The sequence below is a fragment of the Lagenorhynchus albirostris genome, chromosome 2, assembly GCF_949774975.1.
Source record: "Lagenorhynchus albirostris chromosome 2, mLagAlb1.1, whole genome shotgun sequence".
In the NCBI taxonomy this organism is placed as follows: domain Eukaryota; kingdom Metazoa; phylum Chordata; class Mammalia; order Artiodactyla; family Delphinidae; genus Lagenorhynchus; species Lagenorhynchus albirostris.
In genome coordinates this window covers 151,450,812-151,462,947 of record NC_083096.1, presented here as the reverse complement: position 1 = coordinate 151,462,947, position 12,136 = coordinate 151,450,812, and the positions used below count along the sequence as shown (strand labels likewise).

General features: G+C 37.9%; 1 protein-coding gene across 7 annotated transcripts in view; it reads left to right on the top strand.

Annotated features, from left to right (window-relative positions):
• ZNF691 (zinc finger protein 691) overlaps positions 1-12,136 on the top strand; it is a 46,893-nt gene that overhangs the window by 18,917 nt on the left and 15,840 nt on the right. The window lies entirely within an intron of this gene.

Sequence of the window (12,136 nt, the reverse complement as noted above, 5' to 3'; positions counted from 1 at the left end):
ATCATGGTGTATGATCCTTTTAATATGTTGTTGGATTCTGTTTGCTACTATTCTGTTGAGGATTTTTGCATGTGTATTCATCAGTGATACTGGTCTGTAATTTTCTTTTTTTGTAGTATCTTTGTCTGGTTTTGGTATCAGGGTGATGGTGGCCTCATAGAATGAGTTTGGGAGTGTTCCGTCCTCTGCAATTTTTTGAAGAGTTTGAAAAGGATGGGTGTTAGCTCTTCTCTAAGTGTTGATAGAATTCACCTGTGAAGCCATCTGGTCCTGGACTTTTGTTTGTTGGAAGATTTTTTATCACAGTTTCGATTTCATTACTTGTGATTGGTCTGTTCATATTTTATGTTTCTTCCTGGTTCAGACTTGGAAAGTTACATCTTTCTAAGAATTTGTCCATTTCTTCCAGGTTGTCCGTTTTATTGGCATAGAGTTGCTTGTAGTAGTCTCTTATGATGCTTTGTATTACTACGCTCCATTGCAACTTCTTCTTTTTCATTTCTAATTTTATTGATTTGAGTCCTCTCCCTCTTTTTCTTGTTGAGTCTGCTAAAGGTTTATCAATTTTGTTTGTCTTCTCAAAGAACCAGCCTTTAGTTTTATTGATCTTTGCTATTGTTTTCTTTGTTTCTGTTTCATTTATTTCTGCTCTGATCTTTATGATTTCTTTCCTTCTACTAACTTTGGGTTTTGTTTGTTCTTCTTTCTCTCATTCCTTTAGGTGTAAGGTTAGATTGTTTATTTGAGATTTTTCTTGTTTCTTGAGGTAGGATTGTATTGCAGTAAACTTCCCTCTTAGAACTGCTTTTGCTGCATCCCATCGGTTTTGGATCGTCATGTTTTTGTTCCATCGTCATTAGTCTCTGGGTATTTTTGATTTCCTCTTTGATTTCTTCAGTGATCTCTTGGTTATTTAGTAATGTATCGTTTAGCCTTCATGTGTTTGTGTTTTTTACGTTTTCTTTCCCTGTAATTGATTTCTAATCTCATAGCGTTGTGGTCGGAAAAGATTCTTGATATGATTTCAATTTTCTTAAATTTACCAAGGCTTGATTTGTGACCCAAGATGTGATCTATCCTGGAGAATATTCCATGTGCACTTGAGAAGAAAGTGTAATCTGCTGTTTTTGGATGGAATATCCTATAGTATCAATTAAATCTCTCTGGTCTGTCGTGTCATTTAAAGCTTGTGTTTTCTTATTAATTTTCTGGCTGGATGATCTTTCTTTCCATTGGTGTAAATGAGGTGTTAAAGTCCCCCACTATTATTGTGTTACTGTCAGTTTTCTCTTTTATAGCTGTTAGCATTTGCCTTATGTATTGAGGTGCTCCTATGCTGGGTGCATATATATTTATAACTGTTATATCTTCTTCTTGGATTGATCCCTTGATCACTATGTAGTGTCCTTCCTTGTCTCTTGTAACGTTCTTTATTTTAAAGTGTATTTTATCTGATATGAGCATTGCTACTCCAGCTTTCTTTTGATTTCCATTTGCATGGAATATCTTTTTCCATCCCCTCACTTTCAGTCTGTATGTGTCCCTAGGTCTGAAGTGGGTCTTTTGCAGACAGCATATAGATGGGTCTTGTCTTTGTATCCATTCAGGGAGCCTGTGTCTTCTGGTTGGAGCATTTAATCCATTCACATTTAAGGTAATTATCGATATGTATGTTCCTATTACTGTTTTCTTAATTATTTTGGGTTTGGTTTTGTAGGTCCTTTTCTTCTCTTGTGTTTCCCACTTAGAGAAGTTCCTTTAGCATTTGTTGTAGAGCTGGTTTGGTGGTGCTGAATTCTCTTAGGTTTTGCTTGTCTGTAAAGCTTTTGATTTCTCTGTTGAATCTGAATGAGATCCTTGCTGGGTATAGTAATCTTGGTTGTAGGTTCTTCCCTTTCATCACTTTAAATATATTGTGCCACTTCCTTCTGGCTTCTAGAGTTTCTCCTGAGAAATCAGCTGTTAACCTTATGGGAGTTCCCTTGTATGTCATTTGTCATTTTTCCCTTGTTTCTTTTAATAATTTTTCTTTGTCTTTAATTTTTGTCAATTTGATTACTATGTGTCTCGGCATGTTTCTCCTTGTGTTTATCCTGCCTGGGACTCTCTGTGCTTCCTGGACTTGGGTGGCTATTTCCTTTCCCATGTTAGTGAAGTTTTCAACTATAATCTCTTCAAATATTTTCTCGGGTCCTTTCTCTCTCTCTTCTCCTTCTGGGACCCCTATAATGCGAATGTTGGTGTGTTTAATGTTGTCCCAGAGGTCTCTTAGACTGTCTTCATTTCTTTTCATTCTTTTTTCTTTATTCTGTTCCATGGCAGTGATTTCCACCATCTGTCTTCCAGGTCATTTATCCATTCTTCTGCCTCAGTTATTCTCCTGTTGATCCCTTCTAGTGTATTTTTAATTTCAGTTATTGTATTGTTCATCTCTGTTTGTTTGTTCTCTAATGCTTCTAGGTCTTTGTTAAACATTTCTTGCATCTTCTCGATCTTTGCCTCCATTCTTTTTCTGAGGTCTTGGATCATCTTCAGTATCATTATTCTGAATCTTTTTGTGGAAGGTTGCCTATCTCCACTTCATTTAGTTGTTTTTCTGTGGTTTTATCTTGTTCCTTCATCTGGTACAAAGTCCTCTGCCTTTTCATTTTGTGTGTATTTCTGTGAATGTGTTTTTCGTTCCACAGGCTGTAGGACTGTAGTTCTTCTTGCTTCTGCTGTCTGCCCTCTGGTGGATGAAGTTATCTAAGCAGCTTGTGCAAGCTTCCTGATGGGAGGGACTGGTGGTGGTGGGTAGAGCTGGGTGTTGCTCTGGTGGGCAGAGCTCAGTAAAACTTTAATCCACTTGTCTGCTGATGGGTGGGGCTGAGTTCCCTCCCTGTTGGTTGTTTGGCCTGAGGCGACCCAGCACTGGAGGCTACAGGCTGTTTGGTGGGGCTAATGGCAGACTCTGGGAGGGCTCCTGCCAAGGAGTACTTCCCAGAACTTCTGCTGCCAGTATCCTTGTCCCCGCGGTGAGCCACAGCCACCCCCTGCCTCTGCAGGAGACCCTCCAACACTAGCAGGTAGGTCTGATTCAGTCTCCTAGGGGGTCACTGCTCCTTCCCCCTGGGTCCTGATGTGCACACTACTTTGTGTGTGCCCTCTAAGAGTGGAGTCTCTGTTTCTCTCAGTCCTGTCGAAGTTCTACAGTCAAATTCTGCTAGCCTTCAAAGTCTGATTCTCTGGTAATTCCTCCTCTCGTTGCCAGAACCCTGGGTTGGGAAGCCTGATATGGGGCTCAGAACCTTCACTCCAGTGGGTGGACTTTGGTGGTATAATTATTCTCCAGTTTGTGAGTCACCCACCCAGCAGTTATGGGATTTGATTTTATTGTGATTGCACCCCTCCTACCATTCCATTGTGGCTTCTCCTTTGTCTTTGGATGTGGGGTATCTTTTTTGGTGAGTTCCAGTGTCTTCCTGTTGATGACTGTTCAGCAGTTAGTTGTGATTCCTCTCGAAAGAGGGAGTGAGCACACGTCCTTCTACTCCACCATCTTGATCCAATCTCAAAAGAGTTTATATATACTATTAAAGTTAAATTGTTATCAGCTTAAAACAGATTATTATAAGATGTTTTGTGTAAGCCCCATGGTAACCACGCACATAAAAAATACCTATGGAAGATACACAAAAGAAAATGAGAAAGGAATCAAAGAAAGTCAATGCAAAAAGTCAACAACACACAAGAAAGGCAGAAAGAGAGTAAAAGAGGACAAAATAGTCACAAGACAGGCAGAAAACAATGAACAAAATGGCAATAGTAAGTCCTTTCCTTTTAGTAATTACTTTAAGTGTAAATGGAGGGACTTCTCTGGTTGTGCAGTGGTTAAGAATCCACCTGCCAATGCAGGGGACACGGGTTCGAGCCCTGGTCTGGGAAGATCCCACATGCTGTGGAGCAACTCAGCCCATGTGCCACAACTACTGAGTCTGTACTCTAGAGCCCATGAGCCACAACTACTGAGCCTGCGTGCTGCGACTACTGAAGCCCGCACGCCTAAAGCCCGTGCTTCACAACAAGAGACGCCACCGCAATGAGAAGCCCATGCACTGCAACAAAGAGTAGACCCCCTGCTCGTCACAACTAGAGAAAGCCCATGCGCAGCAATGAAGACCCAACGCAGCCAAGTAAATAAATAAATAAATGTAAATGGATCAAATCCCTAATCAAACGACATGGAGTGGCTGGATGGATTAATAAAAAAAAAAAAAAAACCCTGTACTCGTTGTATGCTGTCTACAAGAGATTCATCTTATGTGTATGTGTAAAGATACACATAGGCTGAAAGTGAAAAGAAGGGAAAATATTCCATGCAAATAGAAACCCAATGAGAGTAGAAGTGGCCATATTATATCAGACAGAATAGACTTTAGTTAAAAGCTGTCACAAGAGACAAAGAAGGACATTATATAATGATAAAAGTGTCCATTCACCAGGAAGATATAACAATTATAAATATACACACAGTTAACATTAGAGCCCTGAAATATATGAACTAAACATTGGCAGATCTGAGGAGAGAAATAGAGAGTAACACAATAATAGTAGCATATTTCAATACCCCACTTTTGATAATGGATAGATCAATAAGAAAGTAGAAGACCTGATCAACACAATAAACCAAACAGACCTAACAGGTATAAACAGAATATTCTATCATGTTCTATCTATTCAACATCAGCAGAATACACATTCTTCTCAAGTACACATGGAACATTCTCCAGCATAGACCATGTTAGGCCACAAAACAATCATACCAAGTATCTTTTCAGATTACAATAAAATACAACTAGAAATCAGTAACAGAAGGAAAATTGGAAAATTCACAAATATGTGGAAATTAAACAAACCACTCTTGAGCAACAAATGGGTCAAGTAAGAAATCATAAGGGAAATCAGAAAATATCTTGAGACAAAATGAAAACACAACATACCAAAATTCATGGGATGAAGAAAAGCAGTACTAAGAGGGAAGTTTATAGCAGAACATGTGTATACTAAACAAGAAGAAAGAGCTCAAATCAGCAACCTATATTTATACTCTAAGGAACTAAAAAAAAAAAACCCCAAAACTAAACCCAAACTTATCAGAAGGAAGGAACTAATAAAGATTAGAGCAGAAATAAATGAAATAGAGATTAGAAAACAATAAAAAAAATCAACAAAACTAAGAGTTTTTAAAAATATTTATTTATTTAGTTGTGCTGGGTCTTAGTTGTGGCAGGTGAGCTCCTTAGTTGCAGCATGTGGGCTCCTTAGTTGTGGCATGCATGTGGGATCTAGTTCCTTGACCAGGGATCAAACTCTGGTCCCCTGCATTGGGAGCATGGAGTCTCAACCACTGTGCCACTTAGGGGAAGTCCCTAAGAGTTGGTTTTTAAAAAGAGCAACAAAATTTACAAAACCTTATCTACACTAAGTAAGAAAAAAAGAGAGGACACAGATAACAAAAATCAGAAACGAAAGAGGAGACACTGCAACTTCTGCCACAGAAATAAGAAGACTCATACGAGACTTTTGTGAACAATTATATGCCAACAAATTGCATAACCTAAAAGAAATGGATAAATTCTTGGAAACATACAGTGTACCAAGAATGAATCATGAAGAAACAGAAAATCTGAACAGACCAATAACTACTAAGGAGATTAAATCTGTAATCAAAATGCTCCCAACAACAAAAGGTCCAAGACCAGATGGCTTCAAAGGAGAATTCTACCAAATACTTAAAGAAAGATTAACACCAATCTTTCTCAGATTCTTCAAAAACTTGAAGAGGGAGGAACACATCCAAACTCATTTTATGAGGCCAGCATTACCCTGATCCCAAAGCCAGACAGGCACTACAAGAAAACTATAGTCCAATATCCCTCGTGAATTTGATGCAAAAATACTCAACAAAATACTAGGAAACTGAATTCAACATCATATCAAAAGTATTATACATCATGACCAAGTGGGATTTATCCTCAGGATACATGATGGTTGAATATATGAAAATCAATAAATGTATGTACCACTAATAGACAAAGGACAAGAATCACATGAACATCTCGATGCAGAAAAAGCATATGACAAAATTCTACATCCTATCATGTTAAAAACACTCAACAAACCAGGTATAGAAGGAATGTACCTTAACATATTAAAGGCCATATATGAAAAGCCCACAGGGAACATCACACTCAGTGATGAAAAACTAAAGCTTTTCCTCTAAGATTAGGAACAAGGCAAGGATGCCCACTCTGAACACTTTTATCCAACATATACTTGAAGTCCTAGCCAGAGAAACTGGATAGATAGATAGACAGATCAATAGATAGAAAGACAGATAGATATAGATAAAAGGCATCCATTGGAAAGGAAGAAGTAAATTTATCTCTGTTTACAAATGAACTGATCTTATATGTAGAAAACTCTGAAGACCACGAAAAAACTGTTAGAAGTAATAAATTCAGTACAGCTGCAGAATTAAAAAATCAGCATACAAAAACCAGTTGCATTTCTAGAATAATGAACTAACTGAAAAGAAAATTAAGAAAACAATCCCATTTACAACAGCATCAAAAAGAATGAAATACTTAGGAATAAGTTTGACCAAGGAGGCAAAAGACTTATACACTGAAAAAAATAAAACATCACAGAAAGAAACTAGATGCAAATATTGATAAATGAAAGACATCCCATGTTCATATTGGGGAAGACAATATTTTAAAGATGTCTATACTACCCAAAGTTATACACAGATTCAGTGCTTTCCCCATCAAAATCCTGACATTTTAAATAGAAATGAAAAAAAAAATCCTAAAATTCACATGGAACCACAAAAGATCCCCAAAAGCCAAAGCAATCTTGAGAAAGAAAAACAAAGCTGGAGGCATCACACTTTCTGATTTCAAAATACATTATAAAGCTACAGTAATCAAATAGTAAGGTATTGGTATAAAGACAGACACATGGAACAATGGAACATAATAAAGAGCCTAGAAATAAACCCACACACATACAGTCACCTGATCTTTGACCAGAGAGCCAATAATACCCACAGCCAACATCATACTCAATGGTGAGAAGCCAAAAGCATTCCCTCTAAGATCAGAAACAAAGATGCCCACTCTCAACAATTTTATTTGACAGTTTTGGAAGTCTTAGCCACAGCAATCAGAGGTGAAAATAAAAGGAGTCCAAATTGGAAAAGAAGTAAAATTATCACTCTTTGCAGATGACATGATACTATACATAGAAAATCCTAAATGCAACTAGAGATTATCATACTAAGTGAAGTAAGTCAGAAAGAGAAGGACAAATACCATATGATACCACTTACATGTGGAATCTAAAATATGGCGCAAATGAACCTACTTACAAAACAGAAATAGACAGAGAACAGACTTGTGGTTACCAAGGGGGAGGGAGGGAGGGAGAGGGATGGACTGGGAGTTTAGGGTTGGTACATACAAACTATTACATTTAGAATGGATAAACAACAAGGTCCTAATGTATAGCACAGGGAACTATATTCAATATCCTGTGATAAACCATAATGGAAAATAATATATAAAAAGCACGTCTCTATGTGTATAACTGAGTCACTTTGCTGTGCAGCAGAGATTGGCACAACATTGTAAATCAACTGTACTTCAATTTAAAAAAAAGGAAAGAAAAGAAAATCCTAAAGATGCCATCAGAAAACTACTAGAACTCATCAGTGAATTCGGTAAAGTTGTCAGATACAAAATTAACATACAGGAATCTGCATTTCTATACACTAACAATGAAATATCAGAAAGAGAAATTAAGGAAACAAATTAAGGAAACAAATCCATTTACCACTGTATCGAAAAGAATAAAATACCCAGGAATAAACCTACCTAAGTGGTCAAAAGACCTGTACTCCAAAAACTATAAGACACTGATGAAAGAAATTGAAGACAACACAAACAGATGGAAAGATATACTGTGTTCTTGGATTGGAAGAAACAATATTGTTAAAATGACCATACTACCCAAGGCAATCTATGGATTCAATGCAATCCTATCAAATTACCAATGGCATTTTTCACATAACTAGAACAAATAATTTAAAATTTGTATGGAAACATGAAAGACTCCAAATAGCCAAAACAATCTTGAGAAAGAAGAACAGAGCTGGAGGAATCACTCTCCCTGACTTCTCCCCTATTACAAAACAACAGTAGTCAAAACAGTATGGTACTGGCACAAAAATAGACATATAGATCAATGGAACAGGATAGAAATCCCAGAAATAAACCCACACACTTATGGTCAATTAACCTATGACAAAGGAAGCAAGAATATCCATTCGAGAAAAGACAGTCTCTTCAGTAAGTGGTGCTGGGAAAACTGGACAGCTACATTAAAAGAATGAAATTAGAACATGCTCTAACACAATATACAAAAATAAACTAAAAATGGATGAAAGACATAAATATAAGACTGGATACTATAAAACTTCTAGAGGAAAACATAAGTAGAACACTCTTTGACATAAACCACAGAAATATTTTTTTGAATCTGTCTCCTAGAGTAATGGAAATAAAAGCAAAAATAAACAAATGGGACCTTATTAAACTGAATAGGTTTTGCACAGCAAAGGAGACTATAAACAAAACGAAAAGACAACCCTCAGATGGGAGAAAGTATTTGCAAATGATGCAATTGACAAGGGATCAATTTCCAAAATATACAGACAGATTATGTAGCTCAATATCAAAAAACCAAACAATTCAATCAAAAAGTGGGCAGAAGGGACTTCCCTGGTGATGCAGTGGTTAAGAATCCACATGCCACAGTGGTTAAGAACCTGCCTGCCAGTGCAGGGGACGTGGGTTCGAGCCCTGGTCTGGGAAGATCCCACATGCCGTGGAGCAACTAAGCCTGTGCGCCACAACTAATGAGCCTGCGCTCTAGAGCCCACAAGCCACAACTGCTGAACCTGTGTGCCACAACTACTGAAGCCTGCGTGCCTAGAGCCTGTGCTCCACAACAAGAGAAGCCACCACAATGAGAAGCCTGTGCACTGCAACGAAGAGTAGCCCCCGCTCACTGCAACTAGAGAAAGCCTGCGTGCAGCAACGAAGACCCAACACAGCCAAAACTAAATACATAAATAAAAATTTAAAAAATAAATGTGGGGCTTCCCTGGTGGTGCAGTGGTTGAGAGTCCACCTGCTGATGCAGGGGACACGGGTTCGTGCCCCGGTCCAGGAAGATCCCACATGCTGCGGAGCGGCTGGGCCCGTGAGCCGTGGCTGCTGAGCCTGCACGTCCGGAGCCTGTGCTCCGCAACGGGAGAGGCCACGACAGTGAGAGGCCCGCGTACTGCAAAAATAAATAAATAAATAAATGGGCAGAAGACCTAAATAGACGTTTCTCCAAATAGACATACAGATGGCCAATGGGCACATGAAAAGATGCTCAACGTTGCTAATTATTAGAGAAATGCAAATCAAAGCTACAGTGAGGTATCACCTCACACCAGTCAGAATGGCCATCATCAAAAAGGCTACAAATAATAACTGCTGGAGAGGGTGTGGAGAAAAGGGAACCCTTCTACACTGTTGGTGGGAATGTAAATTGGTGCAGCCACTATGGAAAATAGTATGGAGGTTCCTCAAAAAACTAAAAATAAAGATATCATATGATCTGGCAATCCCACTCCTGGGCATATATCTGGAAAAGACAAAAACTCCAATTCGAAGAGATACATGCACGCCAATGCTCATAGCAGTACTGTTTATAATAGCCAAGACATGGGAGCAACCTAAATGGCCATCAACAGATGAATGGATAGAGAAGATGTGGTATATATTCACTGGAATATTACTCAGCCATAAAAAGAATGAAATAAGGCCATTGCAGCAATATAGGTGGACCTAGAGATTATCATACCAAGTGAAGTAAGTCAGACAAAGACAAATATCATGTGATATCACTTATATCTGGAATCTAAAAGAATGATACAAATGAACTTATTTACAAAACAGAAATAAACTCACAGACATAGAAAACAAATTTATGGTTACCAAAGCGGGCAGAGTGGAGGAGGGAGGGATGAATTGGGAGTTGGAGATTAACAGTTATATACTACTATATATAAAATAGATAAACAACAAGGACCTACTGTATAGCACAAGAAACTATGTACAATATCTTGTAATAACCTATAATGGGAAAAACCTGAAAAAATATATATGATATGAATATATGTATGAATCACTTTGCTGTACATCTGCAACTAACAACATTGTAAATTAACTCTACTTCAGTAATAATATTAAAAAGAGAGAGCTAAGAATACACAATGGGGAAGGATAGTTTCCTCAATAAATTGTTTTGGAAAACTGGGTATCCACATACAAAATAATGAAATTGAACCCTTATGGATTAAAGACTTAAATATAAGACCCGAAACTGTAAAACTCCTAAAATAAAACATAGAGGAAAAGCCTCTTGGCATTGGTCTTGGTAATTTCTTGGATATGACACCAAAATCACAGGCAACAAAAGCAAAAATAGACAACTATGACCACATCAAACTAAAAAGCTTCTGAACAGCAAAGGGACACAATCAACAAAATGAAAATGTAGCCTACAGAATGGGAGAAAATATTGCAAACATTATACCTGATAAGGGGTTAATATCCACAATATATAAGGAAGCCCTACAGCCCAGTTGCAAAATACCAAAATCTCAATTAAAAAATGGGTATGGACTTGAATAGACATTTCTACAAAGAAGACATACAAATGGCCAACAGGTATATGAAAAGGTGCTCAACAGCACAAATCATCAGGGAAATGCAAATCAAAACCATAGTGAGATGTTACCTCACACCTGTTAGAATGGCCACTATAAAAAAAAGAAAATGAGGGGCTTCCCTGGTGTCAGAGTGGTTAAGAATCCACCTGCCAATGCAGGGCACACAGGTTCAAGCCCTGGTCCGGGAAGGTCCCACATGCCATGGAGCAACTAAGCCCTTGTGCCACAACTACTGAGCCTGCACTCTAGAGTCCGCAAGCCACAACTACTGAGCCCGCATGGTGCAACTACTGAAGCCTGTGCACCTAGAACCCGTGCTTCACAACGAGAGAAGCCACCACAATGAGAAGCCCGTGCACCGCAATGAAGAGCAGCGCCCGCTCGCCAAAACTAGAGAAAGCCCACATGCAGCAACGAAGACTCAACGCAGTCAAAAATAAATAAATAAAATAATTTATTAAAAAAAAAAAGTGAGAATGTGGAGAAATTGGAACCCCTGTACACTGTTGGTGGGAATATAAAAATGGTACAGCCACTATGGAAAATAGTAGAGAGATTCCTCAAAAAATTAAAAATTGAACTATCATATGATCTAGCACTCCCATTTCTGGGCATATATCTAAAATAATTGAAAAAAAGATCTCAAAGAGATATCTACATTCCTATGTTCATTGCAGCATTTTTCACAATAGCCAAGATGCAGAAACCACTTAAATGTCCATTAATGTAGCCTAGATAAAGAAAATGCAGTATATAATACAGTGAAATACTGACCAGCCTTAAACAAGAAGAAAATTCTGCCATGTGCAATAATATGGATGAACCTTGAGGACATTATGCTAGATGAAATAAGCCAGTCACAGTAGGACAAATACTGCATGATTCCGTTTATCTAAAATAGTCAAGCTCATAGAAACAGAGAGTAGAATGGTGGTTACTAGGTGCAAAGGAAATGGGAGGTATTGTTCAATGGGTATAAAGTTTCAATCATGCGAGATGAACAAGTTCTAAAGACAAATATAGTGCCTTAGTAACAACAGTACAACATAGTACCTGTACAACACAGTGCCTGTGCTAACAATACCATTTGTAAGCTTAAAATTTAAGAGGGTAAATCTCATGTTAAATGGTCTTACTACAATAAAAAATAAATAAATAAGATGTACGGATACAGAAAGATCGAAAGTAATTTAAAAAGATATCCCAGGCAATTACTTACCAAAAGTAAGCCAGTATGTAGCTACATTAATATGAGAAATCACAGACTATAAGGGAAAAAGTATTATTAGGGTTAAAAAGGACCACATA